Source organism: Heloderma suspectum, chromosome 4 (assembly GCF_057233095.1).
Source record: "Heloderma suspectum isolate Gila_16-S chromosome 4, 16-S_ref, whole genome shotgun sequence".
Classification (NCBI taxonomy): domain Eukaryota; kingdom Metazoa; phylum Chordata; class Lepidosauria; order Squamata; family Helodermatidae; genus Heloderma; species Heloderma suspectum.
In genome coordinates, this window is record NC_139461.1 from 44,139,722 (window position 1) to 44,167,560 (window position 27,839).

A 27,839-nucleotide genomic window follows, 5' to 3' on the forward strand; every position below is an offset into this window, starting at 1 on the left:
GATTCGTAAGTGAGCACCCTAAATCATGAGCAGCAACATCAAACTAGTGGCCAGTTATATGTTTTGTTGCAGATGCTCTGTGGGCCCCTTGCTTTCATACTGGGTCCCATATGGAGGTTTCATAATTCTGTCGTGCCTTTATTGGCGTCGTAGAGTTCAAGGGAAAGAGAAGGTTGTCTCAACGGCCATTACATAACTGAGTGCAGTTGGTGTGTGTGAATGGGTAAAACAGCTGGGATCTGTGACAGAACCTTTGTAATCCTGCTGTGATCATCCTCTATGTGGAATTTTATAATTGGAATTGTAGGAAAAACATAAATTAAAATGATGATAAATGATTTACCTTGCCTTTTATGTTGTTGCTTCCTGGAGTTTTATATCATGGCTGTGCAAAAATCTCTATTTACCAAACAGTGGGTAGCCCACTCCCATTAAAAGTAATAATCCTGTGTATTTTATTTTTGTTAAAAAAATTAATTTTCTTTCATGAAATTGCAGCCCTTGCATAGTAAGAATATGACCTTTTAAAATTAATCTGCTTTTTCTAGTTTTTTTTCCCTCCCCCCCCCCTTTTTTTTTTTTTAGTACTTAAGAGTTTCCATTTTTGGTTTTCTATGGAAGAAATAATCCTAATTTTCAATCCCGGTAAATATGAACTATATAATGTAAATGTCTGAGTTACTTACAGTAATAAGTAGATCAAAGGCAGGGAAAAGAACTATGAATAGTATATGCTAGAAATTACTATGAGCCTGTCACATGCCAGCTGGCAAACAGAATGCCCCAAATCTGTGTTTGTGAGGAAGAACTGAAATTTGAAGAAGTTGTATTTCAGAAGGCCATCTTTGCTGGGGACAACATCCTTCCCCCAAGGGGAAAATATGCCTCAGTGCTGAGAGAGGGGAGGAAAAATCCTTCCTAAAAAAAGAAATTACATATTAATGAGATATAAGAAAACATGGTACAAGATTCTTTGATCTGTTGTTAGGGCAAGTATTTTTGCACTGAAGAGGCATTTCTACAGCAAAGGTATAATTCCAGTGCATTATGTTTTTTTATTTTAAAGGCTCTGCTGTAGATGTACAAAGGTGATTGGTTGTTTTGTCTCTGTAATTACTAAATGGGTCCATTGGACATTACGTTCGCAGTGTCTTGAGTTTCTGCCAAAATTAGTTTTTTTTTTTTAAATAATTCTTTAATGTCTACAGTGCAGCTGGACAATGTTAGGTTTACACATACCCAGAGTCTAATGCATTTATCTCTTCCAAAATTGATTCTCATTTTTTGCCATTACTCTTATTGGACTGTGTTAAATAATAAACAGCCAGGTGCCAGCAATCTGAACAATGATGCCCCTGCTAAATCTTCTGTGGATGGAGGTGCAGCTGCCAGACATATTTCCAAGAAGACACAATAATTTATTCTGGTTAAATTGCTCCTATACAGGTCTAATTAGATGCATAAAGGGAAGGAAGCTGGAATCCTTAGTGCCTGTGGCAGTTTTGAATCCGGCCTTATAGGTATGGGTTTACAACTGCACAGCAGCTCTCCTGTTTTTTTCAGAAGAGTTGTTTAAGCTCTGGGCACCAATGTGGTTGAAGTGTCAGTATTGCCTGTAAACTTTATTTAAATAGCGTTTTTAATTTGGATTGACATACTAAATGCCAATGTGTGCCACTGTGGTGTAGTGGCGAGAGTGTTGGACTGGGAGCCGGGAGATCCGGGTTCTAGTCCCCACTCGGCAATGGAAGCTCACTGGGTGACTTTGGGCAGTCACAGACTCTCAGCCCAATCTACCTCACAGGGTTGTTGTTGTGAGGATAAAATGGAGAGGAGGAAGATAATGTAAGCCACCCTCCATTCCTTGCAAGAGGAAAAAAAGGCAGGATATAAATGCAATAAGTAATAAGTAAATAAGTAAATGCCAGCACTCAGCAAGGTTCTATATTGGCTGGGGCACTCCACTGGCAATGTATCTCTGTGTTGCCACCACCCCATTTTCTGAGAACGGCTTTGCAGAGCTAACCTCCTCTCCTCTCCCATGTCAGTATAAACTTACAGGTGCCATACAAAAAAGGGCAAATAACAACTCCATAGGGTGGGCATGTGTCCTCTTTTACAGAGAATAGTCCTCAATTTAAAAGCTTCCAGATTAGTGTCCTTTATTTGTCTTGTTCAATTCTAGTTTAAAGAGAAAGAAACATAAGGATGGTTGCCCTTCAAGAGATAGCACCTGAACAGCAGATTGAACAGGCCAGCAAACAAATTGCTTCGTCACAGTCTTCCTCACTGTGGAGAGATATACTGTTGTTGTTGTTGTTGTTGTTGTTGTTGTTGTTGTTCAGTCGTTAAGTCATGTCCGACTCTTCGTGACCCCATGGATCATAGCACGCCAGGCCTTCCTGTCCTCTGCTCTCTCCCGGAGCGTGCTCAAGTTCATATTAATTGCATCGGTGATGCTATCTAGCCATCTCATCCTCTGCCGTCCCCTTCTCCTCTTGCCTTCAATCTTTCCCAGCATCAGGGTCTTTTCCAGTGACTTTTCTCTTCGCATTAGGTGGCCAAAATGTTTCAGCTTCAGTATCTGTCCTTCCAATGAGCAGTCAGGGTTGATTTCCTTTAGGATTGACTGATTTGACCTCCTTGCAGTCCAGGAGACTCGTAAGAGTCTTCTCCAGCACCACAGTTCGAGAGCATCAATTCTTCGGCGCTCAGCCTTCCTTATAGTCCAGCTCTCACAGCCATACGTTACTACTGGGAAAACCATAGCTTTGATTATACGGACCTTTGTCGGCAAGGTGATGTCTCTGCTTCTTACTATGCTGTCTAGGTTTGCCATAGCTTTCCTCCCAAGGAGCAAGCATCTTTTAATTTAATGGCTACAGCCACCATCTGCGGTGATCTTGGAGCCCAAGAAAATAAAATCTGTCACTGCTTGCATTTCTTCCCCTTCTATATGCCCGGAAGTGATGGGGCCAGATGCCATAATCTTAGCTTTTTTAATGTTGAGTTTCAAACCAGCTTTTGCACTCTCCTCTTTCACCCTCAACAAGAAGCTTTTTAGATGCTCTTCAATTTCTGCTGTTAGGGTGGTATCATCTGCGTATCTGAGGTTGTTGATAATTCTCCCAGCAATCTTAATTCCGACCTGTGATTCACTTTAACAGCATCATCTTTTAGGATTTTAAATAGCTCAGCTGGAATACTGTCATCTCCGCCAGCTTTGTTGTTAGTAATGCTTCCTAAGGCCCACTTGACTTCACTCTCGAGGATGTCCGGCTCAAGTTCAGTGACCCCACTATCATGGCTATCAGGGACATTCAGATCTTTCCTGTATAGTTCTTCTGTGTATTCTTTCCACCTCTTCTTCATCTCATCTGCTTCTGTTAAGTCCCTGCCTTCTTTGTCCTTTATCATGCCCGTCTTTGCACAAAACGTTCCCTTGAGATTTCCGATTTTCTTGAAAAGATCTCTAGTCTTTCCCATTCTATTGTTTTCCCCGATTTCTTTGCATTGTTCATTTAAGAAGGCCTTGCTATTCTCTGGAACTCTGCTTTCAGTTGGATATATCTTCCCCTTTCTCCCTTGCTTTTCACTTCCCTTCTTTCCTCAGCTACTTGTAAAGCCTCATCAGACAGCCACTTGCTTTCTTGCATTTCTTTTTCTTTGGGATGGATTGAGTTGCTGCCTCCTGAACAATGTTACGGACCTCCATCCATAGTTCCTCAGGCACTCTGTCTATCAGGTCTAATCCCTTAAATCTATTCCTCACCTCCAGTGTATATTCATCAGGGATATGATTGAGGTCATACCTGAATGGTTTAGTGGTTTTCCCTACGTTCTTCAATTTAGGCCGAAATTTTGCAAGCAGCAGCTCATGATCTGAGCCACAGTCAGCTCCAGGTCTTGTTTTTACTGACTGTATAGAGCTTCTGCATCTTTGGCTGCAAAGGACATAATCAATCTGATTTCGATATTGACCATCTGGTGATGTCCATGTGTAGAGTTGCCTCTTGTGCTGTTGGAAAAGAGTGTTTGCTATGATCAGCGTGTTCTCTTGGCAAAACTCTATTAGCCTTTGTCCTGCTTCATTTTGTACACCAAGGTTATGCTTGCCTGTTATCCCTGTTATTTCTTGACTTCCCTTTAGCATTCCAATCCCCTATGATGAAGAGGACATCTTTTTTTGGTGTTAGTTCTAGAAGGTGTTATAGGTCTTCATAGAACTGATCAACCTCAGCTTCTTCGTCCTCAGTGGTTGGGGCATAGACTTGAATTACTGTGATGTTGAATGGTTTGCTTTGGATTCGTACTGAGATTATTCTATCGTTTTTGAGATTTTACCCCAGTACTGACTATGACTATGAGTGCTACTCCATTTCTTCTAAGGGATTCTTCCCCACAGTAGTAGATATGATGGTCACCTGAATTAAATTCACCCATGCTTGTCCATTTTAGTTCTCTGATTCCCAAGATGTCGATGTTCAATCTTGCCATTTCATGTTTGATCACCTCCAGCTTACCTTGATTCATTGATCTGACATTCCAGGTTCCTAAACAATATTGTTCTTTACAGCATCGGATTTTCTTTTCACCACCAGACACATCCACAGCTGAGTGTCCTTTTGGCTTTGGCCCAGCTGCTTCACCCTTTCTGGTGCTACTTGGAAATTCCCTCTGCTCTTCCCCTGTAGTATATTGGACACCTTCCGACCTGAGGGGCTCATCTTCCGGCGTCATATCTTTTAGCCTTGTGATATGTTCCATGGGGTTTTCTTGGCAGGAATACTGGAGCGGGTTGCCATTTCCTTCTCCAGTGGACCACATTTTGTCAGAACTCTCCGCCATGACCTGTCCTTCTTGGGTGGCCCTGCACGGCATAGCTTATGGCTTCACTGAGTTACACAAGCCCCTTTGCCACAACAAGGCAGTGATCCATGAAGGGGCAGATATACTGTATATTTATCTAAATTATAATAAGTATTTCCAAGTTTGTATCTATACATATAGATTAATATATGCAAATATTATGCTAATCATTGTCCTTTTTGGGGGGTGATGCCTTGCGTTTTTTTGGGTGATTCATATGTGGCTGCCCTACAACTCCAGGTGGGGAGCAACTGGGTTCAGGAAAACAGCAATTGCATTTTGCCTTGTTTTTTAAAAATTGTGGGAGAACCAATCATAGATCTCCCACCATATTATCTGGTTGTGTTCTTAGTTACTGAAGCTAAGGGAGAAAAGAGAGGACTGGGAGAGGAACCCACTGTCAGGACTGAACCGTAGGCCACTGTCAGAGGGGAGCTGGGCATGAGAAGCTAGGAGTTGTATCAGGAAGTCTGAGAGCTGAGGGACATGCCACAGCCAGGATGACTGCTGCTGCTCAGGCAAAGTCTCAACCCAAACAGGAAGCCTTTTATAGTCCTTCCTGTCTGGGAAGGCCCAGTAGCCAGCATGGATGGACGTGGCCAGTCCAGAGCCTCAAAATGCTTCACTGCCCAGCGAGATGTGCCACATTGCAGTTCTATGGCTCACCTCATGGGGCAGTACCACACAGAGCTGACAACTATAAACTCCATACCTGGTGACTTCAGAGACACCTGGCCCTTGCAGCCCACGTAAAATGGTAAGTCTAGCATTTACTGCAGCAGTGGGTTGCTCCTTGAAGAATTAAGGTAAATGGCTACAGTGTACATCTTCTACACACACATGCGCACACATACATACCCACACCGACACACCCACACACACCATCCCCGGGGAAGCCGAGTGTAGACAGGCTAGTACTAGGCAGACGAAGGATTACACTTCCCAGGGGGATCTAAAAAACTGCTCAGTTGGTTCCATGCACCCAACGAAGTTTGGGGCTTGAACAGCAGGGCTCCACATTAGGGATGTACGAAAGTCACTTACCTTTCCGCGGATTATGTTGATGGTGGGGTGGGAGACGTTCCGTCCCTCCTCCGGAATCCTCAACGGGGGGGGAGGTGATCCGTTCCTCCCCGCTGGAATCCTCCATGGCCGGCTGTGCTCCACGGCAGCTCTGCGGAGCAGCCAGCCAGGCCCAGCCAGGCCAGAGCCGTCCGCAGCTGGATTTCCGGCCGCGGAGGGCTCTGGGAAAAAAACCCCAAAACCCGCATACGCAAATGGCGGCGGCTACGGCTGCCGCCATTTGCATTCCTTATTTTTGGCCATCTTAATCTACGTAAATATTTATGTAGACTATGACGGCGAAAATAAAGGGAAACGCAAATAGCGTAGGGGCTGCTATTTGCATCCCTTTTGGATTCACCATTTTAGCCTACGTAAATCTTTACATAGGCTAAAACAGCGAATCAAAAAGGGACGCAAATAGCGCCCACTACGCTATTTGCATTCCCCTTTATTTTCGCCGTCATAGTCTACGTAAATATTTACGTAGACTAAGACAGCCAAAAATAAGGAACGCAAATAAAATAAATAAAAATAAATCAATATGTATTTGATTTATTTTTTCAATTTCTATCCCACCCTTCAACTCAGTAGGCGCCATTTGCGTATGCAGGTGTTTTTTTTTTAAAACCCAGCCATGACAGGCTCCGTAAATCTTTATGTAGCCTATCATGTCGGGGTTTTTTTTTTTTTACAAGACTGCAAATGGTGGTGGTGGCAGCCGGTCGGAAGACCAGCCGCCGCCGCCGCCGCTAAAGCCACCGCCGGAGCCGCCACCACCCGGAAGATCCCGCCCAGGTAAGAGGGGGTGGGGGGGGTGGCAGGCCATTCCGCCATGGAGTTCGGGGGGCCGAATGCACTGGCATTCGGCCTCACTGAGATCTGGGGCGGAATTCTCTGACATCCCTACTCCACATCACATTCAAAATTGCTTTTGAAAATGTGGGGACTTTTAAAAGTACCTGTGATATAGGATGGGAGGCTGGGTCAGAAGGCTCCCTTTTGAGCCAAGGTCAAAAATCTCACTGGACATACCCAAGCCCTTGGGCACACCTAAAGCAGGTACTTGATCCTAGCTCATAGGTTCTCTGTTTGAACTATTACTGGGGCTGCAATCCTGTACCCACTGATCTGGGAGTAAGCCCTACTGATCCCAGTGGGACTAACTTTTGAGTAGACCTAAAATCATAGAACCCCTTCATGGATCACTGCCTTGTTGTGGCGAAGGAGCTTGCGTAACTCAGTGAAGCCATAAGCTATGCCGTGCAGGGCCACCCAAGACGGACAGGTCATGGCAGAGAGTTCTGACAAAATGTGGTCCACTGGAGAAGGAAATGGCAACCCACTCCAGTATTCTTGCCAAGAAAACCCCATGGAACGTATCACAAGGCTAAAAGATATGATGCCGGAAGATGAGCCCCTCAGGTCGGAAGGTGTCCAATATGCTACTGGGGAAGAGCAGAGGGTATTTCCAAGTAGCGCCAGAAAGAGTGAAGCGGCTGGGCCAAAGCCGAAAGGACACTCAGCTGTGGATGTGTCTGGCGGTGAAAAGAAAATCCGATGCTGTAAAGAACAATATTGTTTAGGAACCTGGAATGTCAGATCAATGAATCAAGGTAAGCTGGAGGTGGTCAAACATGAGATGGCAAGATTGAACATCGACATCTTGGGAATCAGCGAACTAAAATGGACAGGCATGGGCGAATTTAATTCAGGTGACCATCATATCTACTATTGTGGGCAAGAATCCCTTAGAAGAAATGGAGTAGCACTCATAGTCAACAAAAGGGTGGGAAAAGCAGTACTGGGGTACAATCTTAAAAATGATAGAATGATCTCAGTACGAATCCAAGGCAAACCATTCAACATCACAGTAATTCAAGTCTATGCCCCAACCACTGAGGCCGAAGAAGCTGAGGTTGATCGGTTCTATGAAGACCTACAACACCTTCTAGAACTAACACCAAAAAAAGATGTCCTCTTCATCATAGGGGATTGGAATGCTAAAGTAGGAAGTCAAGAAATCACCGGGATAACAGGCAGGCATGGCCTTGGTGTACAAAATGAAGCAGGACAAAAGCTAATAGAGTTTTGCCAAGAGAACATGCTGATCATAGCAAACACTCTTTTCCAACAGCACAAGAGGCGACTCTACACATGGACGTCACCAGATGGTCAATATCGAATCAGATTGATTATGTCCTTTGCAGCCAAAGATGGAGAAGCTCCATACAGTCAGTAAAAACAAGACCTGGAGCTGACTGTGGCTCAGATCATGAGCTGCTTCTTGCAAAATTTCGGCTTAAATTGAAGAACGTAGGGAAAACAACTAAACCATTCAGGTATGACCTAAATCATATCCCTGATGAATATACAGTGGAGGTGAGGAATATATTTCAGGGATTAGACCTGATAGACAGAGTGCCTGAGGAACTATGGACGGAGGTCCGTAACATTGTTCAGGAGGCAGCAACGAAATCCGTCCCAAAGAAAAAGAAATGCAAGAAAGCCAAGTGGCTGTCTGATGAGGCTTTACAAGTAGCTCACGAAAGAAGGGAAGCGAAAAGCAAGGGAGAAAGGGGCAGATATACCCAACTGAATGCAGAGTTCCAGAGAATAGCAAGGAGAGACAAGAAGGCCTTCTTAAATGAACAATGCAAAGAAATCGAGGAAAACAATAGAATGGGAAAGACTAGAGATTTCTTCAAGAAAATTGGAGATCTCAAGGGAACGTTTTATGCAAAGACGGGCATGATAAAGGACAAAGAAGGCAGGGACCTAACAGAAGCAGATGAGATTAAGAAGAGGTGGCAAGAATACACAGAAGAACTATACAGGAAAGATCTGAATGTCCCTGATAGCCATGATAGTGCGGTCACTGAACTTGAGCCGGACATCCTAGAGAGTGAAGTCAAGTGGGCCTTAGGAAGCATTAGTAACAACAAAGCTAGCGGAGATGACAGTATTCCAGCCGAGCTATTTAAAATCCTAAAAGATGATGCTGTTAAAGTGCTGCATTCAATATGCCAACAAATCTGGAACACTCAACAGTGGCCACAAGACTGGAAAAGGTCAGTTTACATTCCAATTCCAAAGAAGGGCAATGCCAAAGAGTGTTCAAACTACCGCACAATTGCGCTCATTTCACATGCCAGCAAGGTGATGCTCAAAATCCTACAAGCTAGGCTTCAGCAGTATGCGAACTGAGAACTACCGGAAGTACAAGCTGGGTTTAGAAGAGGCAGAGGAACTAGAGATCAAATCGCCAACATTCGCTGCATCATGGAGAAAGCAAGAGAATTCCAGAAAAACGTCTATTTCTGCTTCATTGACTACGCTAAAGCCTTTGATTGTGTGGATCACAACAAACTGTGGCAAATTCTTAAAGTGATGGGAGTACCAGACCACCTTATCTGTCTCCTGAGAAAGCTGTACGAGGGTCAAGAAGCAACAGTAAGAACCAGACATGGAACAACCGATTGGTTCAAAATTGGGAAAGGAGTACGACAAGGCTGCATATTGTCACCCTGCTTATTTAACTTATATGCAGAGTACATCATGAGAAATGCTGGGTTGGATGAATCAGAGGTTGGAATTAAGATTGCCGGGAGAATTATCAACAACCTCCGATATGCAGACGATACCACCCTAATGGCAGAAAGCGAAGAGGATCTACAGAGCCTCTTGTTGAGGGTGAAAGAGGAGAGTGCAAAAGCTGGTTTGAAACTCAACATTAAAAAAACTAAGATCATGTCATCTGGCCCTATCACTTCCTGGCATATAGAAGGGGAAGAAATGGAAGCAGTGACAGATTTTACTTTCTTGGGCTCCAAGATCACCACAGACGGTGACTGTAGCCATGAAATTAAAAGACGCTTGCTCCTTGGGAGGAAAGCTATGGCAAACCTAGACAGCATAGTAAGAAGCAGAGACATCACCTTGCCGACAAAGGTCCGTCTAATCAAAGCTATGGTTTTCCCAGTAGTAATGTATGGCTGTGAGAGCTGGACTATAAGGAAGGCTGAGCGCCGAAGAATTGATGCTTTCGAACTGTGGTGCTGGAGAAGACTCTTACGAGTCCCCTGGACTGCAAGGAGGTCAAATCAGTCCATCCTAAAGGAAATCAACCCTGAGTGCTCATTGGAAGGACAGATACTGAAGCTGAAGCTCCATTATTTTGACCACCTAATGCGAAGAGAAAACTCCCTGGAAAAGACCCTGATGCTGGGAAAGACTGAAGGCAAAAGGAGAAGGGGACGGCAGAGGATGAGATGGCTAGATAGCATCACGGATGCAATGAATATGAACTTGAGCACGCTCCGGGAGAGAGCGCAGGACAGGAAGGCCTGGCGTGCTATGGTCCATGGGGTCACGAAGAGTCGGACACGACTGAACAACAACAACAACAAAAATCATAGAAATAGGATTTTAAAGTTGGAGGAATCTTGGAATGACAGCATCCCTGACAAATTCCTCCAGTCAAGAAGAGACCCTGTCCCACCCTGAAGCAGTCTGTTCCACTGTTTATGGTCTTAGGAACTTTCTTTTAATGTTTAGCTCACTGTGGGCTGGTGGCTCTGATATCAGTGGGGCAGTGAATCCACTCTGGGTTTCAGTCAGAACCAGTCAGAACTCTAACGGAGCTATCCAAAGTGCTTCACATGCACCAAAGGGAGTTTGGGGCTGGAACAGCCCCCACTGGTTTAGCTAAAATTTGCTTCCTTGCAATAGGGATGGGCAAAACTACCTTGGTCTGGGTCACACATCGCTTGCTGGACCCCCACTGGCCGCCCGCCCCTGCTCACTGTGCGTGACTAGTTGCTGGGGGGTCCGTGATTGTGTGGCCACCCAATCCCTCATCGAGCTGCCATTTTACGTAAAAATGGCGGCTTGGACTTTTTTGTAAAGGCTGTATGCAAATGGTGGCCGTAAAGCAGCCATGTATGCAAGATTGCAGGCGTAAATGGCCACTTGCACCTGTCATCTTGCATATATGGTAGCTTTACAGTCACCATTTGCATAAAATCAACCTTTTCAAAAAAGGCTGAGCCACCATTTTGTGGCTCGGGCAAGGGATTGGGGATCCTCGTGATTGCCTGACTTGGCGCACACTGAGTCATGCAAGTGTGGGGATCTGTGGACTGGCATCCGGCAGGCTAAGCCAGTGAGTTCTTGCTGGGCCTCAATCCCCAGCTGGACACCTGCAACATCCCTACCTTGCAATTTTCACCCATTCGTGCTTGTCCTGCTCTCTGGAGCACCACAGCAGTGGGCAGCTAGGTAATTTTAGACCCTGGACTTAATGGTTTTATGGGGCTCCCTTTAGATTGGCCATGTGTATGACTTCAGTTGTGAAGCACACCGCTAATGTTTCTTTTTTCCCCTCCAACTGGAATTCCATGCTTTAAAACTGGTTATTAATTCCTGAAACGTTAGAACAACAACAAAACTGTTTGCCAACCCGATTAAAAAAAAAATAGTCTGAGCAATGTATAGTTTTGTATTTTAAACTCACTTAAATTGTAGCAACATCATGCTTAGAGGAATAAAATGGTAGTTATCTCCCCTTAATCTTCTCTTCTCCAGGCTAGCCGTACCCAACTCTTTCAACTGTTCCTCATAGGACTTGGTCAGAGGGCAGGTACAGCATTACACTGTGAGAGTTTATCCTTTAAAGTAATGCTTGCAGCACACATAACAATGGTTCTATGACATAGAAACCTAGAAAGCACTCTGACAATGGACTCAGAGATAACTACCCCAAATTAGCCATCCTCCAATTTCCTGCTGACGGCTAACAAGTTATCTGGGAAGTGTGGCAAATGATACCAAGTGTCTCGCCTGAATAAGTGCTTGAGCGTTTGTGATTTCTCCATCTTAAATAACACCTTGCAGACTAATTAATGTGTCTTCTGTTTATTATTCATGATGCACACTGGCATTTTGTATTCAAAACCTAATTCTTTCCTCCTTCTCACCTTTGCAGTCTTGGTATAAATTGGAACCTAAGCCATTCATGGGAAATAAATGGACAAGAACAGAGCTGGTTGAAGCATTGGTGACATTGCATAACCCAATTCTGCATGTGCTTATTTGGAAAGAAGGACTATGATTGGCATGAGCATTGGGCATTGTGGCAATCAAAACTGCTGTCACTCATTGGCTCCATGCTGAGTATGAGTCCAGCCACCCGTGCTCACTATTACTGAGGCTGCAATCCACACTGCAGGCTTAAAGTGGTTTAACAGTTACTCCTTTTCCCCAGAAAACTCTGGGAATTGTAGTTCTGTGAGCTAGGCCTGGGACCTTCAAGCAAGCCCAGAAACCTCACCAGACTACAATTCTCAGAATAGTGTGGAGGTATAAAGCTGACATGGTGTAGACAGAAAAGATGCAGCGTGGGGAAGAGACTACAGTATTGAATAAAAACTCTGCTGGGCAAGCAGGCATAAAGGAATCATCATCACTTGAGGCCTCTGGTGCAATCATATGTGTGTTTACTCAGAAGTAAATCCTACTGTGTTCAATGGAGTTTACTCTCACGTAATTGCAGCTCCAAATTATTGGAGGTCAGATATGGAGGTGTAGGGTTTTAGGCACAGTAATTCATATTTCATTAAAGGCAACCTTCCCCAAGACTTGGTGCCCTCTAAATCTGTTGAACTACAAGCCCCATCATCCCCAGCCAGCATGCCCATTGGCTGATTTAGGGGCTGGCTGGCATGATCTTCCCTTGATTCTCTCCTAGGGATGGGGTGGTATTCTACACCAGCTGAAATCTAGGCTGGAACCCTGGGCTGCAATTGAGTTAGATGTATTTCAGGAACAGAGGAAGCATGGAATAATTAGGCAAATAATCACTTCCTTAAATCTTGGCATCAGTTAGGAGAAATGAGCAGGATGTCCATCTTTGCCTAAAATGGACAAAAAAAGGGAAGCATACTATCATGACTACATCGAAGCCAAAATGAAAAATGTAATACCCATTTTTTTCGCTGTCAGTAGCCAGTTGAATTGGGAACCCTCAATTGAAGTGTGCTCTTCAACTGGACCTATCTGGCTTTCTCTTGGTTTATTGCTATTGAGTCTGACATCCAGGTTAGAATATACTGAGTTTTCCCCATTGTTTCTCCACAGAAATCCATCTCCTTCTCACTTTTCTTGAAGAATCCCTAAGAACGAAAGCCCTGGAGGTAAGCCTGTAGGGTCGTTCTGACGTTTCACATGCCTCAGTCCCCTACACAGTGGGAAATTCCAGAGCAAATGTGTAGCAGTGTTTCCCCTTGTAGTAGAAAGCTCTGAATTTTTACAGGATTGATGATGTATTATTACATTAATATCACCTTTTCCCCTCTTGCAGGGAACCCAAAGCATCTTACATGGTCCTCCTCCTCTCCATTTTATGCTCATGACAATCCTGTAAGGCAGGTTAGGCTGAGAGTCAGTGACTGGCCCAAAGCCATCCAGTGAGCTTCATGGCCAAATGGGAACTAGAACCCAGATCTGAAGTATCCCAGTCCAACACACTATCCACACAGGAAGGCTGCTGCTCATGGACTGAGCCAGGTAGCATGTTGTCCTCAGGATAGTATATTTGATATAAGAGCTCTCTCCTGTACCTCCATTTTCTATTTTTCTTTTCCAACTGGCACTCAACATTCTATGGCAACTGAGAATACTTGGTCCTCACTGGGCTTTTGGGGGTTGGGTGCCCACTTATGGGTATTTTTGTAAACCCACGGGTTCCCCCCAAACATGATGATACCTCCCTGTTGTTTCTTAGTGGCCCCATTTTGGTCTAATCGTGTTGGCACTAAGCGCCTGAGTTCACTATTAGAAGGAGTGATGTATCTGTAATATTGAGCTGAAAGTTCTTACTGGAACCTTTTCAGTGAAAATGGTGAGCAGCTGAGGGAGGAGGAAGGTTTCATGAACCTGCCCCCCCGACTTACCTTTTTCAACACTGTGTTTTGTTATCCTAGAGGAGGTGATGCTCCCAGGAGGCCCAACAGCTGGTGGCTGCTATTCTCACCCCTTCAAGTCCAAGCAGTTCCCTCACTCTGATTGGCTTCGTGAAGATGCTAGGTCATCATGTAGTATCATCATGAAATCAACCAGAGCGAGGACAATGCTTCTTTCTCTCATAAGTGCATAAGAAGAGCCATGCTGGATCAGACCAAGGGTCCATCTAGTCTAGCATTCTGTTCATACAGTGGTCAATCAGCTGCCCATGGGAAAGCCACAAGCACAATACGAGTGCAAGAGTACCCTCCCGCCCATGTTCCCCAGCAACTGGTGCACATAAGCTTACTGCCTCTGGTACTGGAAGTAGCACATAGCCATCAGGACTAGTAGCTATTGATAGCCTTCTTTTCCAGGAATTTGTCTAACCCCCTTTTAAAGTCATCCAAATTGGTGGCCATCACTGTGTCATGTGGTGGTGAATTCCATAGTTTGACTATGTGCTGTGTGAAGACGTACCTCCTTTTTTCTGTCCTGAATCTCCCACCAATCAGCTTCATGGGATGACCCCAGGTTCTAGTATTATGAGAGAGGGAGAAAAATGTCTCTGTATCCACTTTCTCCACACCATGCATAATTTTGTACACCTCTATCATGTCTCCCCTTACCTTCCTTTTTCTCCAAACTAAACAATCCCAGCTGTTGTAACCTTCCCTCACTTCAGGAATTTCTGAGGGAAGTAAATGGCCATCCTCAGCTACTGGGACATCCAGGAGTGTCATCTGTTAAGTTCACCTGCTTTCACCCTAATGACTCTTCCAATATAGCAGCCTGCAAATGGGTGGGCAAAACGGAGGGGGTGTTTTGGCATCACCCTTCTTGTATAAAACCTTCCAGCAATTAAAATCTGCAATTGAAGCCCTGCTTTGAAATCCATCTCACATGGAGGCCAGACATGCCCCAGTGCTTTTGAAATCCTTTCCCTCTGAGGTTCAAGCAGCCTTTCTGAAGACAGGTCAAGACCTTTCTTTGCCACAGAGACCAAGAGTGGACTGGCTGATTAATTCTTTTGGCTGCTGCTTGTTTTCTGTACTGCTGAGTTCCGTTTGTTTTAATTGTCCTTACCAGGCCTGGCGCCAGCACACAGCATGGACTGGCAAATGTTGGGCCCTGCAAGCTCCAGCAGGGCACACTGCGGCTGAACTCTGCCTGCGCTTTGAGTGGGCTGGCTCTTCATTCTGCCCCCACCACCACCCTTGCTGCTAGGCACTGAGAGGAGTGCTAAGCAGTTGCAGCTAGGCCGTAACGGAGCCTTAATTTTGATCTCACCCCAATACCCGCAGTGTAGCCTTGAGCCTAGTGCTGTCATGAGCTCTCCCGCACTGCCTCAGCTGAGACGCATACACATGCCCCTGCCAGCCATTGCTGCCACTGTGCCCCCCGTTGTTTCCATGTCTGCCACCTGTTAAGGAAATATCCAAGGCAGGTTGGGTTGAACAGACAGAAATTTATTAATGCACATCATGGCAGTGGGAGAAACAAATGAAACTGTGTCTCCCCCAAATAAAAAAACCAGGATGTATTTATTCAGACTGACAGTTGGAGAACAAAGAAAATACGCTACGCATGCTCAGAAACCAATTAGTACTCAGCAACAGTCTTATCAACACAGCGGCCTTCTTATCTTTAGGGATGAGTTACTTTGGTGGATAGGAATTCTTGCTTATAAGCAAGTTATAATTGCCTTCTCATGGTCAGACACACACACTCTCCCTCAATCCCATCAGGCACCTTGCCTGAACAAAACTACTTACAAGGCCTAGTCAGGCCTACTTTCACACATCGGTACAGGTGATCTCTGGAGACACCCATCCCACAATGCATAGCTCTGAGGGACGACCCCTCAGAGGCATGCATTTGGGCCTGGCTAGCTCTCTGAAGAGCGGCCCTAATCATTTTCCTGGCCGACATGGCTCTTCAGAGAGCTTGGCCATGCACTGCTCATTCTGAGAGGATCCGCAGCATGGGTGGTAGCAATGGGGTAGGGAGAGGGGTGGGAGATGCCACAGTGACAAAGGAGTGCATAGGCAGGTGGGTGGTGCATGGTGGTGACAGGTCCTCCTGGTGGGGAGGGGGGCACACAATTTACCGCTCCTCCTGCTATGCCTCCTGAGGCTTGGGATTCACCCCGCCTCATGAAAGGGGTGAATCCCAAGCCTTTTGGAGCAAGCAATCCCTGCTTGCTCCAAAACAAAGCTGCATCAGGGACATTGGAGAGGGATTCAAATGGCCTCCGCCACTCTCTGCAGTTGCTCCCAGGACCAAGCAGCAAGGGGAGAGTGGCCCACCCAGTCCAATGGAGCACTGGAAAATAAAGAAAAATGAAAGGGGCCTGTAGCACAGGTGGCATTCCTCCATTGCCACCCACCCGCCAGCAGTAGCACAGACAAAGACTCCTTCATCACCCACCAGTGCTTGGAAAGACCATGGGGGTAGAGGAGAGGCCCTCAGGCATCGGAGGTGGGCATGGAGGGCATCTTGAACAGGGACCCTCCTTCAGACCTGATACTGATCTTGGTTCTTCTGTATTAACTTTATTTTTTAATGTTTGTACACTGCTTGGAAGTTTTTTTTTTTTTCCTGAAAAGCAGCGCAGAATTTAAAAATAAAACAAAATGCAGGCTGATCAGGTAGCAAACAAGGAGGCAGAAAGCAAGGCACTGCTGGATTCGAAATGACATCAGTCTCAAAGCAAGAGCAAAGCCTCCGACGGTGGCCGGTTATGCACTGCCAGAAAAAGAGGGCAAACGAAGGCCAGAGGTGCACAAAAATTGCACACGCTAATTGATACCTATAGATGCATATTTAGAAATAATTACTATAATTTAAATAGAAATATGATCCATCTCACCAGAGTGGGGAAGACCAGAGAACCTGTGTGCCTGCTCAGTCTGCTGTCCTGGTGCTGTTGATAGGTCACTTCAAGCCCCTTCTGCACTCTCCCTCCTTATGGTGCTTTAGTTTAACACTGACTTGGACTGGGCAGTCCTCCAAACAGAGGACACCTTCAAACTGAGGACTGTCCTCTGACAGATCTTCAGACATAGGACTGTCCTCTGTAAAGTAAGACACCTGGCACTTACAAAACCCCAGACACTGCCAGCTGTTGCTTAACATTTAGAAGTAACATTTTTCTTTCTCTGGCTAAATTCAAAACTGCAGTTTTTACTCTCATGATTGCACACACACCTTATGGACCCCCCACCTCCCTGGTCTCATTTCCCCCCCAGCAAGTAGACGTGACTTGCATTTCAGATCATGGAATCCTGATCAGCATCATGAGCCACACCAAGGCTACTGAGAGAGCAACTTAGCATAAGATAGCATGGCTGTTATTCATTCATTCATTCATTCATTCATTCATGTCATTCCTGTACTGCCCAATAGCCGAAGCTCTCTGGGCAGTTCACAAAAATTAAAACAACAAAGTACAACATAAAACAATATAAAATATGAAAGCTTAAAACTACAATATAAAAGCACAGCTAGAATAAAACCTAACAGCAATGCAGAGATTTAAAATACAGATTTAAAACAGCAGAACTAAAAGACTAGAGCGCTAAAATGCTGGGAAAATAAAAAGGTCTTCACCTGGCACCAAAAGGAGTACAATGTAGGTTCCAGGCGACCCTCTCTAGGGAGCTCATTCCACAGCTGGGGTGCCACAGGAGAAAAGGCCCTCTTCCCTCTTCTTTTTTTACATCAGATCCTTCTGAATGTTCCTCTGGAATGCTAGATTGAATCTAGCCTGCATTGAAAGCAGAAGGTCATTGCTTTTAGTCATATGTGTATATCCCTATAAATGTACAAGATCTTGAGAGTTTCAAGTTAAGTGGGCTTAAGAGACTTCTCTATTACAAATTAATGCTCACTGTTGCACTAGTAGCCTAGAGAGGTTGGACTTTGCCAGAGAGACTCCAGGGTGGAATGGCAGAAAAATTAGCTGTGACTGCAAATGGATGAGGGATTGCCCTGCCTTGAGAATTTTTGCTGTTGTTGCTAGAAAAAAGGATGAAGACAGTTGAAGTTGAGGAACAGTATAGCCGAAGGTCTAACATGCTTTTGAAGCAGGAGGGAGTCTTTGGACCCACTGCCCCATGCAATCTGGGGTCACTTCCATATTCATCTCAGAAATGCCCCTTGCCCCTTCCGAAAAGAGATGCAAAATCATGACCAGCAGACAGTAGGAAGATGAGCAGAACAAGATGGGGTTGGGGGGGTGCTTGCTGGAGGCAGAAATTTCAAATCCCTTCTGTGTTTCTTATAGGCACAAGCGATTGAAAACCTGGCCTTCTTTCTTGGCCTCCTCTGTTCTAAAAAGGGCATAGATGCAGGATGACAGAGTAAGGCACAAACAATATGAAAAGCCTCAAACTAGACTTAAGCAATATGGAAAGACACAAGGGATCATGTCATTGAAATCCTGAGGCAGTCACAAATCATAGACTTAGCAAGATACAGAGACTGCTTATTCATTTTAAGGTTCCCCAAATCCTTGGTTGATTTAGAGAATTCCAGACTGACTAGTACCACATTGATTGTCTGTCTACCCATTGCCTGATGATGAACCTATAATTGTCTATGGCCTGTGGTTGGAGGAAGAGATAGGGGAGAAATTTGTTCAGTTTGCATTTTGATGCAAACTGACCTAATTTTGTGCTTTTGAGCCACTACGTGAACCAAAACTCTATTATCCTTTTAAATTTGCACTTCTCCGAACTTTGCTGTAGGCGTTGTTGCCTACTATGCACATTTTTGCAAGCAATTTTCCTAGTATAATACATTTTAATCCTTAATATACACATTTGCGTACATGTTTTTTGATTGGACCACATCTTTAATTAACTGGACACAACTGTCTGAATAAACAGTAGGCTAGGAATAGGAACCTAGTGGCCTCCAGGTGTTTTGCGCTACAATTCCCAACAGCACCAGCCAGCATGCCCAATGGTCAGGGACGATAGGAGTTGTGGTTCAAAACATATGGAAGGCACCAGGTTGCCTGCTCCTGCAATAGGGGATATAATAAATGGTCAAAGAACATGGACTTGCACAGCCATAAGGATGATGATGGTGAATAATAATAATAATAATAAACAATAAACAATAACCAACCTGATCCTTCTGGCATTCTTCCTCTACAATATCTATCAGCATTTGACCTCCACATGACCTCAGGTTCATGTGCTTCACCTCCAAAAGCCAAATGAAGCAATAACTGTAGCTGGCTGATAATCCCGGATTTAACTGGCCCAAGGGATGCTAACATCAGTATCCTGTGGGTGATATCTAAATTAGATGGCAGTCAGGTATGTGTATACTGGTGCGGTCATTAGAGTGGGCAGATGTGCACAGCTAATGGTTTACAGAGAGGATTGCTACAGGGGGAATTCCTTGAGAAGGAGAGGAGAGAAAAAAAGCCAAGCTGCAACGAGTCATACAGAGAAGTGCTTTTTGCAAAGCGTCCTTTAACTGCAACAAAATGCATGGTTGAATCATCATCATCATCATCATCAAAAATCTAAACAAACCCCCAGCACCATAGGATTTCTTTTTTTATATGTGGTTTTAATCTGCATGTGGTTTAATCTGCATGTGGTTTAATCTGCAACCTTGGGTTGCAAGGTCATCTGAAAACTAGCAGGGTTCTTCTTCTTCTTCTTCTTCCTCTTCTTCTTCCTCTTCTTCTTCTTCTTCTTCTTCTACACCAGCAAATATTGAAGACACAAACCATGAATGTAATGTGGAGTATACCGCAGGGCCCCATTCGTAGTTGCACTAGCACTTTACACGTGTAAGCAGAAATGCCCACAATCTCATTAGAACACTCAAAACTCACCACAGTCACAAAGAAAAACTAAATGCACTGGTGACCTGTGTGCCAGGATCTATGCGATTCTCAGGCAGAAGCTGAGATTTATATATGCTTTACATACCCCTGAGGAAATACCTATTTTATAGCACTGATGGAGCAGATGTAGTTTTCTCTGTGAAATGTGAGTGGAATCTAATCAGTGTGTATGTGGTGCGGGGGGAAGTGCTCTATGTATTCAAAACAAGCAAATACATAACGCTACCCCTTAAACCTGCTGGCACATCGGAATGGATAGAAATGCCATCTCTGAACTAATTAGGTGCTTTATTGTATGCTACGACTATACATTTGCATGCCTGCATTAGCAGAATCTTATTCCCTTCCAGCTGTACTGAAAAGACAAAAATAAATCTTACATTTTGATTGTAAAATTGACAGCATGACAAAGTTTCCAACGGGAGATGGCACAGTCCCTTTAGAAATGTTTGAAAATGGAGGTCCAGTAAGTTTTTCCAAAACAAATTTATTTTACAGCTATGGAAGTTGTGTGTGTGTGTGTGTGTGTGTGTGTGTGAGAGAGAGAGAGAGAGAGAGAGAGAGAGAGAGAGCACAAACAAGCAAGCAAGCAAGCAAGCAAGCAAGCAAGCAAGCAAGATGGCTTTGGGAAAAATCCATCCCTAATAGAGCCTGTTAGAGCAATCAACAGTCTGCTATTGCTGAGATACATCTGTGCATTTTGCAATTGGAAAGTGATTATTATGCTTGAGACTCTGAACTTGTGGACTTCTATTTAACTATTTTATTGTCGTGCCATCAAAAATCCACCATACCTGGCAAAGTTACTGTCTGAGCAATCCTAAACAATCTAAAATTAGACGTATATTCAGGAGGTATTTGCATAGCTCCTGTAGCACAAGCATGGGCAATTATCTATAGAGCCATGAATAAAACATTTTTGGGAGGACATAAACGGAGCCGAGGCATTAGTAAAAAGAATAGAACATGTGCAATAATGAATCAAGAAGGAAACGCATCCTTTAATTTGCACGACACATAGGATCACAGCACTTTTGAGTGAAGCAGAATTACCCACAGCAATATCCAGAGAAGAGCCTAAAACTAAAAATATACCATCAGTGCACTGCAAAGTTTTGAATCCACAGTTTTCTGTGCAACCTGCAGATGGAAAGCCACTTGAGGGGATCCAAAGAGGCAGATGACCAAGGACTTATGCCAACAATCAGTTCCAAGTCTACCACTGTGGCATTTTAGGGTTTTCTCTCTCTCTGCAAACTTTCTCTTGATACTCAGTTTTAGTTCCTGTGAGATCTCCTTTTTGAAGGCTAAGTGAAGTTGTCCAGCATGGTGCATGTTTGGGGAGGGAGCTGTACCACCTTTTGTCATTGGGGGAAGAGCTGTAGCTCAGCGTAGAGCACATACTTTGCATGCAGAAGATCCTTTGTTCAATCCCCAGCATCTTCAGGTAGGACTAGGAAAGAATCCTGCCTGAAGCCCTGGAGAGCAGCTGCCAGTCAGTGTCAACAATACTGGGCTAGGTAGTCCAATGGTCTGATGCCGCATAAGGCAGCATCCTATGTTCTGTATTCATTGATGTCACAGGCACTGTCCAATAGGTGTCTGGGGCACTCATGCAAGCACGTGTTGATCGGTATCATATTGTCATGAAGTATGTTTGTGGCCCACCTTGGGGTGCCTAGTGAGTTGAAGGGTGGGATAGAAATTAAAAAAATAAATCAAATACATATATAAGAAACTATACTAAAGCATTTCTATTGGCTACTGTCATTCCCTGCCAACTGCAGCTGTGATGGTGGTGGGACATGGAGAAGGGAAGGTTGGAAGGTATAGAAGCCCCCAGAATTCTCTCACTGAGATGTTATCCTTAATTTTTTCCTAAAATAAATGCTAATTATTGTTTTTTTTTTTTTTAAAGTATCCTGCTTCCTCTCCAGTCTTGAAGGCGCAAAGTAGCTAACAGAAACATGCACATTTTCTGGTACATTTTTTACAAACTTCCAAAATTACATAGTAGCGTTGTGTCTGTGTGTTTGTGTGTGTGCGCGCGCGGGGGGATCCAATGTATCATCAGCAAGACAACACCATTAAAAACCATTGTAAAAACAATGTTGCAATAATAATGAAATCAACTGACACCCATCCTTAAGCCATCATCAACAAAATGCATGAATGCAATTTCATGCATAACAAAAAGAGAACAACCTTTTTTCCATGAAACTGAAATGAAAAAGTCATCCTAAAGATCTGATGTGTGCGTTTTATTTGCTGTTATGGTTTTTAAGGTTGCTTTTAGCATTTTACTATGTTTCTGTTTGATTGTAGTTTTTATTTTCTGAACATTTTGTAAACTGCCTTGGTTGGCTACCAAAAGGTGGTATGGAAGTACAACAAATAAAGGCACAATCCTATGTCCCCTAGACAGCATCTGGGGGGCATAGGATGTTTTGGTTTCTGGGATCTAAGGTTGGAACCAGGGCTCTGAACTCAGAGCCCAGAAACTGTACTCCCCTCGCCCTCCCCTTCCCCCTTGTAGCCAGTGCAGTTTTCTCTGTGCTGACTATGTCTCTGTGCTTGGAAACAGAATGCAGAGAGGGCAAAAAAGGGGCAGTCCCGGGGGCTGGGAGGGGAGGAGACTGCAGAAGCTGCTTCACACAGCTTCTTATGCATGTTCCAGCCTCCTTCCCTCCCCCTCCCTAAGTCACACCTAGAAGAGTGAAATTGCCCATCTAGGGAAAATGCCAGCCGGCTGGAGCATGGAGGCTAAGATCGCCTCTGTGCTCCAGCCACCCTGCACTGGATACTCAGCAGCCTCTGACTTTGGAGGCTGCCAACTATCAAGATAGGATTGTACCCTCCATAAATAATTTTGGGTGGACGTCTCTTGCAGCTAGCCTCCAGAGCTCTGGAACTCTGACTGCTTTCATGCAGAACAAAGACTGGAGTTGAGAAGCCAAGGAAGCCAAAGCTTGTCTTCAGAAGCAGTTTGATTTGAAGTGCAGTTATAAAAAAGCACCTTTTACATACCTTACTATGGATTTCTTAAGCCTGAATCATATATTACTTTGTTGATAGGGTAGTGCAGCTTTCAGGTATGGTTACATGTGTGAGAGAGAGTAGGGAAGCATAATGCATTGTGACTGGAGAGAAACTTTCTTAAGATACATTTTGGAACTACCATAGGCCTGTTCACATGATGAACAGGGTACACTGAACATGTGGAGGGTGAAAGAAAATGGGGGATTCAATGGCAAACCCCTTCCTCTCCTCTCCAGATTCAGCTAAAATTTTCTATAGCACTATATCAGCCTTCCCTGACTGGTGCCCTTATTTATTTAATCTATTTGATTTGTACCCCACCTTTCTACCAAGAGAATGGCGCTCAAGGCTGCTTAGAACCGTAGATGAATAAAAACTTGATTAAAACAGCAATAAAACAAATGCATTAAAACACAATTAAAAACACAACAATAGCAGAATAAAAACATCTGACTCCTCAGACCCACTTACATGCCAAAGGCCTGCTTGAATTAAAATGACTTTGTGTGCTGGTGGAAGGACAGCAGAGAGGGAGCCAACCTAACTTCCCTGAGCAGGGAGATCCAGAGCCTGGGAACAGCCACTGAGAAGGCCCTCTCACATGTTGCCACCAAAGAGGCCTCTGAAGATGGTGGTTAAATTCTATTTTCCTGGATACACACATTTTTGTATGCATTCTTTGACTGGAGTACTCCCTTGTAAAATTTGGAGAAGTGCAAATTTCAAAGGTTAATAGAGTTTTGGGTCATATAGTGGTTCCAGAGAGCAGAATTAGGTTGCATTAGGATGCAAACTGAACAAATGTCTCCCCATCCTACCTCTGACCTTCCTGCATTGAGTGGGATTGGAAGGGGAATAATAAGTGTATTCAGCTGAATGTGCTTAGAATCTTTTCCACGACTGAGAACTCGGATAGTGCAGGGTTCCTGACCATGGGGAGATTTCTAAGGGCATTCTGCCAAACAAACCAGGAATCCCAGTTCAGGCTTTCCTGCTCAACATGGGAAGGTTGCTGTTGTTGGTGAAGCTGGTGCATGTGGGAACATTGGAGGTGGGGCGAGCACACCCCACTCCTCCTTCCATAAGTTCAGGCAATAATGCCTGATAGTACTTCATTACAGAATTGTTTTCCCTTAGTCTACAAACACAGAAGCTGAAGAATCTTCTCATAAAACATTTAATATTTAAAGCTGAATCCTGAGTCATTGCTCTAGTGCTGGCTCTGTTGTACACCTTTCTCATTAATTTGGCAACCTGCCAAGGGAATCAAGCACATTCCACAACATCTGCTGGAGACTGGATAGAATACCAATGCAAAAGTGTGAGATGAGGGAGGCACATACATGGTGTAAGACTCCTCTGTTCTTCTCCCTCCTACTCCTATGTCTACTGAACAGATACCAGGACCTAGGCTTTGATTTAGCTTGAATTCTGACCTGTCACTGTCTCCATCTTTGTTTCTCCTATAATTAATCTCACTGAGAGTTAAGCTAGCCATGTACACTTAAAAATACGGAGATCAGATCATCTCTCTGGCTGCAATGCTGCAAATGTTACTTTTGCTCAGGGCAAGAGAGAAAGAAGCCAGCTTTTGCACATGGCATCCATGGAAATATGATCTGAATTATAATTTTACAGGACTACACACAGAGGATTTGAAAAAAAAGAAAAGAACAACCTTAGCTGGACTCAATAAAACTGTATCTATGTCTTTTGTTTGGACAGACTGTGCGAAGGGTGTACTTGGAAAATGTTAACTATTAAAAAAAAAGGACTGCAGACCTCAAAATCTACTAATCTATTGCACTCAGAAGGCTGGCCGATAGCAATCCTGTAGCCTCGATAGGTTCTCTCTTTCTCTGGGTTGGAGGGAGATTCTGTCAAACACCATCATTCCTTCTTTGGTAACTTAGCTGCCAGGCAAGGCAATAAAACCCCCAGCCATGCTCCTATCACAATGTTCATTTCAGCATCTAAAATCATAACATCCATTAGAGGCAATCTGCTTTTGATTGTTTTAGTCAATCTCAGGCTTGTGACTGCCATCCAAGAATATAACTTACATCCTCACATTTAAGATAGTTTAGGATTTTGAGGTCTCTCCACCCAGTAGATCAGGATCTAGTGGCAGATCTCTGAGCAATTTCATGTAGATCACCAAGGATTTCTGATAACCATTTTTCTTTCTTTTTTTTTTTTTACCATTCTCATTCAATTTGATAGAAAAGAAATAGCTTTCAAAAAGAAATTCAAAGGAGGAAAAATTTCGGAGAGATTCTCAAGAGTTGGGTTTGGGCTTACCTTACTTATGAGGTGGCTGAGGAGTGTGCATGAATGTCCTGTCTATCATCTTACAATAATCTCTGTGGCAGCCCGTAGCCTCCTCGGCTTCCCGCACTTCAGTTAAAGCCATCATGAGGAAAATGTCATGAGGCAATTTCTCCCATGGGGCTTTTTTAGTTCAGAAGGTGCAGGTGGCCTGGGAGGCCACAGAGCAATGGAAAGGTGTAATAGAGAGAGAAAACACACACGGCACCCTCGGCCACCTTGCAGTGATTAGTAAGCTCAAAAACCAAAAGCAATTCAAAGTTCTGCCTCAGAAAAGTGGAGGCCTCAACACAGTGGATGCTGTTGCCACTTACAGAAGCAGTGCAATAAACCAAAAACCCTTAGGAAAAAGAAAGAAGCTGTGCTGCAAGCCCTGCCAATAGCGAGCCCCATCTGCGAGAAACCATTGGAGCATTTCTCCTCCCCTAGGAGAAATTCGGTGAAATTGTCCCCCCAATTTCTCTGCCCACAAATTGACTGGAGAATGTTGAGAGGCCCTTTGCACACAGTTCTATTTATTACTTTTCTATACCACCCAATAGCTGAAGCTTTCAGGGCTGTTCACAACAATCAAAACCATAAAATACAACATAAGATACAGTAAGAAAGTTTAAAACTACAGTATACAATGGAAATAGCAACCAAAACAGCAATGTCTCTCCTAAGGCTTGGTTACGGGCAGTAAGAGCTTTACGCTCAAATATGCTGGTATTTGTTGGGATTTAGGCCCTGCCTCTGTTTATCTTTGGCTATGCCCCCTTTGCCTTTGGCCCCGCCTACCAGTAGAATGTGCCCCCCAAGATCTTCTCTGAAACTGAATTTGGCCCTTGGGCTGAAAGGGGTCTGACTTCACTGTCCTAGAAGGAAGGTTAAGACAACTATGTAATAAATAACCACATCACTGAGAACTTCCAGACAGCTGTGTTAATATGTCACCATAAAAAAAACAAAGGAGCATTGTGGCACGTTAAAAAACATTAATTAAAGCCTATGCTTTGGCAGACTGGAGTCCAGTTTGTGTATTTCTGACAGTCCCCTGAACAAGGATCTAAGGTTGCAATCCTATACACGCTTACTTGGGAACATTGAAAACAATGGGCTTACTTCTCAGTACAGATGAACAGGGTTGCACTGTAACAAACCTAGCAGTAAGGAGGCAAAAAAGAAAAAAAGAAAGATCTCCATGGCCAACTCTGATTTCAAAGTGATAACTTATGCTTCACTCATTAGCCCTTATATTGTAACATTTTAAAATTTCTACTCAGCTTGGATAGCAATCTACTGATGAAAGGCATTATGCCCTTTAACAATCTTGCAATCCACTCTGTCCTCCATTTGTGAAAGAGTTTGACTAAAACATGATTTGCCTAAATTAAAAAAAGAAAAAAAAGAAGGAATGAGGTAGAATTACACTGTCATTTGAAGTTTCATTACAATGCTATTTTCTCGAGCACCACTGATTGACCCAATGACGGCTTTGTCTAATTTCTGCAGAGTTGTTATTAGAGCAATTTATTAAAATTGCATGCATTGATTGGAGCCACAAATGATTTCTTGCTAATTATGCAGATGATGTATGAAGCTCATTTCAAATTCCTTTTTCAAACTTCACTTCAGTGAACAAAAAAATGTCAGAACTAACGTATGCTTGTGCTGTGAAAGGCAGAAGAAGGCTACATACTAGTGATATGCCTTTGGCCTATTGAAAAGTACCTCTCTCTCTCTCTCTCACACACACACACACACACACACACACCATCTTCTAATTAATGGATTCCTTGAACCATTTTAGCATAATGTTGTTAATATTTTTAATGCAAATTGGTCTTCATAAATTCTACCCTGGTAGATTGATATTTGTCTTAGGATAACAGAGAGAATCAGGGAAAGAATTTGAAATCTTACCATACATTTTCAAATTTTTCAACTCTAATTTCCACATTTTTATGTATAAGGAAAGTAAACTTGAATATTTTCCAAGAGTGCAGAACTACATGAGTGCGGAACTACGTATTACCCCATGACATACAGAAGTCATTCAAAAAAGAACACCTCACCCCATCCGTATCTTTTCTCTCTCCTTCTTCTCCTGTAGGAATTAGGGCTGCAACACTTTGTCTGCAATTGTATACATGCTTACTTTGGAGGAAGTCCTATTGAACGATGGGACTTACTTCCAGTTCCAGGTAGAGAAGTTTTGGCTTGTACTTTTAGCTGATTAATCATATATTAATTGGTTAAAACATTTTAATCAGCTAAAAGAGTGCCTTGATTAATCAGGCAGTGGATTTCTGATGTTTTAAAGTTCTTTTTCAGTACAGTTACTTATAAACCAGGTATGGGGAACCTCTGGTCCAGGGGTCTAATACAGCCTGTGGAGGTTCCTCATCTGATCTGTGAGGCTTTGGCATCCTCTGTGGGCTCCACCCACTCCCCTCCCCAAGCCCCACCCCTTGAGGAGGGGAGAGGAGCGGAATCCTCTGGTTAACTCTAATCATTACAGGCTCCGAAGTCAGTGGGGCTGTGAATCCACTCCGGGTTTCAGTCAGAACCAGTCAGAACTCTAAAGGAATGATCCAGGGTGCAACACATATGTGCATCATCTAAAAACAAAGTAAGTATGCCTTTTTCTTTAGAATGATTAGGTTTCTTACATGCAAATGTATGC

The 27,839-nt window shown here is 43.8% G+C and overlaps 1 protein-coding gene across 4 annotated transcripts in view; it reads left to right on the forward strand.

Moving 5' to 3' along the window:
* Positions 1-27,839, forward strand: part of RBM12B (RNA binding motif protein 12B) — a 149,269-nt gene that overhangs the window by 72,961 nt on the left and 48,469 nt on the right. For 3 of the 4 annotated variants that reach the window (XR_014790057.1, XR_014790061.1, XR_014790047.1), the window contains 2 exons: positions 13,069-13,124; positions 21,723-27,785. The gene's annotated coding sequence lies outside the window, so the exon portion shown is untranslated. The remainder of the gene's footprint in view (positions 1-13,068; positions 13,125-21,722; positions 27,786-27,839) is intronic. The other variant, XR_014790048.1, reaches the window with a different exon arrangement.